This window comes from Sinocyclocheilus anshuiensis, unplaced genomic scaffold, assembly GCF_001515605.1.
Source record: "Sinocyclocheilus anshuiensis isolate Anshui unplaced genomic scaffold, SAMN03320099.WGS_v1.1 scaffold1045, whole genome shotgun sequence".
Classification (NCBI taxonomy): domain Eukaryota; kingdom Metazoa; phylum Chordata; class Actinopteri; order Cypriniformes; family Cyprinidae; genus Sinocyclocheilus; species Sinocyclocheilus anshuiensis.
In genome coordinates this window covers 27,908-32,836 of record NW_015555799.1, presented here as the reverse complement: position 1 = coordinate 32,836, position 4,929 = coordinate 27,908, and positions in this window count along the sequence as shown.

Below are 4,929 nucleotides of genomic sequence, written 5' to 3'. Positions count from 1 at the left end.
ATCTCCAAGTTGATGTTTTTACCAGCTAGTCTTTTTTATGTTGTTGTTGTTTATCGCTCTACTCTTGTCGGTCTAGCATTCCTGTGTTCCTTCGAGGACCACACACATGAATTTTTGGACCTAGCATACCACACTCACTTTCCGGACAGTTCACTTATTGCCTGCTCTGACACGACCTTGGACACAACCCTCTCTGCCAGTTCCACCCTGGTCTCTTGCTCCACAACAGTCTCCAGGCCCTCTTCCACTCCATGGGCCTGACCCACTATTCCTCTCCCTGTTCCGCCTTCACTCCACCCACCCTCCTGGACTTTTGTTGTGTATTTTCTGTTTTTTTTGGAGCATCTGGAATCTGCTCCTCAGGTGGGAGGCTATGTTACATGTTCCCTGTGTTTGTTCTGCCCCTGTTTGCTTTGTGCCTTGTCCCTTGTTAGTTGTCATGGTAATTAATCAGCCACACCCCTTTCCTTGTTTGTCGTCATAGTTACTCATTGGTCCTTTTGTTCTCCAGTGTATTTAAAGCCCTTGTGTTTCTCTTGTGCTTTGTGAGTTGTTAAATGTTATGGTTGCTGTTCCATTTGTGTTTCTGTTCCTGTTCTCAGTGTTTGTTGTTCTTTGTTTACTTTGTCACCTAATTAAACTACCTGCAAAAATATCTTCACCTCTGCTTGTTTCCTCCAGTCCCCACAACGTAAGAGTTACAAGAGGGCAAATTTAACTCCCTGAAAGAGGTCAAAATAGTGTGCTGAGGATCTTAAAAAGCACTTTAATTTTAACTATTAAAATACCATATGTGTAAAAACTATGCATTTAAGCATTGAAGCATTTAAATGTTGCTGCACAGCTGAGTATTTGTATCATTCCGGCATTTGCTATTCAGTCAGCTCTTAGTCTCTTAGGCTTGACTGAGACCTGGATTAGACCCGAAGACTTTCTAAGGCCCCGTCCACACAGAGACGCATTTCATCCAGACAGATCCGGCGTTTTGGGAGAGTGAAACCGCTATTTTTTGAAACCGGGTCCCAAAGTGGATAAATCTGAAAATGACGCCCTTGCGTTTTCGTGTGTACAGCGAATCCATATATTTTCTGAAACGATGATGTCATCAGCCCACGTCTAGCTCCTTGTCAGATACTGCTATGTCACCTAACAGCAACAAAAACATGAACAAACACTGAACGATTGTCTTTTTATTAACTAACATTAACAAAGATTAATAAATGTATTTTCCAATGATAATTTGTATACCACACGAAAGGTTTATGCGCATAGTCCAAGTCTTCTTCTCCGTTTTTAGTGTATCTCTGTGGCAGAATTACAGCGCCACATACTGGTCTGGCATGTATACTACATCGTTTTTTGTCGGTTTCATGGTTTCGTGTGGACGCAGATATTTCTTGAAACGAGGGAAAAAAAAGATCGGATAGGGAAAGCTCTGGCTTCGTGTGGACGTAGCCTAACAACTTCTCTTTCTCTCACACCCCCCATCAGTTTGGGTGAGGTGGGGGTGCTGGTCTCCTCATTTCCAAAAGCTGGAAATATCTCACATGATCTTTTAATTTCAACAATACCTCCTTTGAATGTCATGCTGCTACAGTCACACTCCCTGTAAAACTCCACATTGTAGTTATTTATCGCCCTCCAGCTCAGCTGGGCAACTTCGTAGAAGAACTGGATATGCTGCTGTCCTCATTCCCTGAGGATGCCAGCCCTCTGGTACTTTTCGGGGACTTCAACATCCACCTTGAAAAGCCACATGCTGCTGACTTCCACTCGCTTCTAGCCTCTTTTGACCTTTGGCGACTCAACACCACATGTACTTATAAATCAGGTAACCAGCTTGACCTTATCTTTACACACAATGTATCACAAATAACATCTTGGTTAAACCTTTGCACGTCTCACATCATTTCATTATCACTTTTAATCTACATCTACCTTCCTTCACACCACCATCCCCTCTGCCAGTTTCATTTAGACAAAACCTAAGGTCTCCTTCTCCTTTTTGACTTTTCTCTGTGGTATCATCCTCTCTCACCACCCCCACACATTTCTCATCATAAGATTTGAATTGTGCCACGGATATGTCATTTTCTATACCCTAACTACCTGCTTAGACAATATCTGTCGTCAGACCAGCACGTTCTACTCCCTCCAAACCCTGGTTATTCGATGTCCTCTGCTAACACCGGACTCAGAGCAGTGGAGAAAAAAATGGTGCAAATCAAAAGATTCAGCTGATCTCATTAGGTATCAGTCACTGCTATCCTCGTTCTCCGCTAAGGCCAAAACTTCCTTTTTCCATGACAAGATCAACAGCACATCAGACACACACAAACTCTTCAAAACATTCAATTATCTCCTCCATCCCCCTCTGCTACCTCCCACCACCTCTTTAACAGCTGACGCTTTTGCTAATTACTTCACAAACAAAATTACTTCCATCAGCAGTCAGTTCTCATCTCCACACACCCAGGAACTCACATCAAACATTCACACAGCTGACCTTCTTTCCTCTTACAGAGGAAGAAGTCTTTAAAGTCCCCATGAAATCAAAATTAAAGTTTTTTGGGTGTTAGTATCAATATGTTAGTCTTAAGGTTATATATAAGGCAGTGTGCTCCAAAACAGTGACAAAATTTGCATTTAGAAGATATAAGCATTCAAAGCTTGCAGTTTGTCACTTCCGCCAAAACGGCTCAACTTTTTTTTGACGTCGCATCGTACTTCAGCTTCTCATCAAACTTTCTGTCCAATCAAATGCTCTCTAGAATCCGAAGCGCCTGCCCCCTACACTATAAAATAGACGCTGAAGCCGCGGCTGAAATCGGTTACTTGTCCACAAAATTAGTATTTTCTGTACAGTGAATGGCACGTAGTGCACTATATAGGGGACAGGGAATGATTCAAACAGTGTAAATATGCTTTCCATTGAGGATAAAAATAAGTCTGGTTTGGCGCTGTGCCACGCTAACCACCGCACCGCACACACACTCTGCTCTGGTCCAGAGACACGATAGCACAGAGCGGATCACATGCGCGAGTCGGCGCAGACCACAAAATGTATCGGAGCTATTTGAGTTCTACACAGAATGCTATATTTTATAGCAATATGGATGACATTGTGGCTGGCATACCCTGTCAAATGCGGCTTTACGGAGCTCAACGGCTCTGAACCAAGCTGTGATATAAACGAACGCTATTGGCTATTTTAAAAAGGGGCGGGGCTGCTTGATATGTCCCGCCTTGTCTTCCTGTTTCAGTTAAAATGACATCAACACAGAGTAACGCTGCGTGTTTCTAAGCATTTCAGGGGACCTTTAAACTTCTCCTCTCCAGCCACCCTACCACGTGCCCTCTAGACCCCATCCCCTCACATCCCCTACAAACTGTTTCTCCTGCACTTCTGCCATCACTCACACACATCATCAATGCATCTCTTCTCACAGGCAGTTTTCCCCCACACTAGACACCTCACTTGTTGAAAGCTACAGGCCCGTCTCTCTCCTCCCTTTCATAGCAAAATCACTCGAACGCACTGTTTTTAACCAAGTGCCTTTCTTTCACAGAACAACCAGCTGGACAATAACCAATCTGGATTTAAAAGTGGCTATTCAACCGAAACCCCCTTGCTGTCAGTCACTGAATAGCTATGGAGTGCAAGGGCTGCGTCCAAATCATCGGTTCTCATTCTACTAGATTTATCTGCTGCTTTTGTCACTGTGAATCATCAGATTCTTCTGTCCACCCTCTCATCACTGGGCATCACAGGAACTTCATTTCGCTGGTTTGACTCTTACCTCACAGGTAGGTCCTTTAGGGTTGCATGGGGAGGGGAGGTATCCAAGAAAGTGGGTAGTTCCACAATTAGTTCTGGTACTATGAAAAGGTTCCCGCGGTGCGAAAGGCCCTATTAACTGGTCACAGGGATCAGTTCTCAGATCCCTCCTCTTCTATACACCACATCACTGGGACCCATCATACAGGCACATGGTTTTTCCTACCATTGTTATGCTGAAGACATGCAGCTCTACCTCTCGTTTCAACCAGATGATCCAACGGTACCTGCACGGATCTCAAGACTGCAAAAAACTTACACAGATCACACTGGAAAGAACATCACCTGCAGCTTAACCTGGATAGGTTAGTCTATGTGGAAATGGATTTTTTTCTTCACAATTATTTCTAAGCCTTAACTGGCGCAAAATACAGTTTATCACAAATCACATCAGGTCATCTGTAATGTATCTGCTTGTTTTACACTCTTTGGCCACCAGGTGGTATTGTGAGCAAATGAATAAAAGCACACCCTGTTTATTTTCTTTATTTTGCAAAAGCACAATGTTTTGTTGATATTGTGAGTGTACACAAATAAAAGTAGACCCTTTACAGATTTAAATGCTGTATTACTCTTATATGTACGATCAAGTATGAAGGAGCATTTTAGTTCTTTTCGCTGTCATCATTCAAATCTGCAAAAATTTCCGCCGCCGGAACTGTCGACCACAGGAGGTTAATGATTACAGCTGGATCTGCAAACACCTATTTTTATTCATTTTCTTTGTTTAAACAAGCATCTCTTAAACAGCTTATGTTTTCCTTTGTCACATGAGATTATTCATGAAAAATATGTTGTGGATTTCGTATGAATTGATGCGATTTGATTTGTAAAAATAATGTACGAATATGATTGTACAAATTCATATGAATACACCTTTGTCAGGATAACAGCATGTTCAATGTTTGACAGGAGTGAAAACGAGGCTGTGAGGGACAGAAGGCCAGAGCCACTTGTAGTTCCCTTTCATGGGAACTTCGAACTGCGTCCTCTAGGGGTTGCTATGGGGAACGCCTCGTCGTGACCCGTGTCTGAAGCATACATTGAAAAAACACCAACTCGTTGGCCGGCGACAGCCATGACGTCACTAC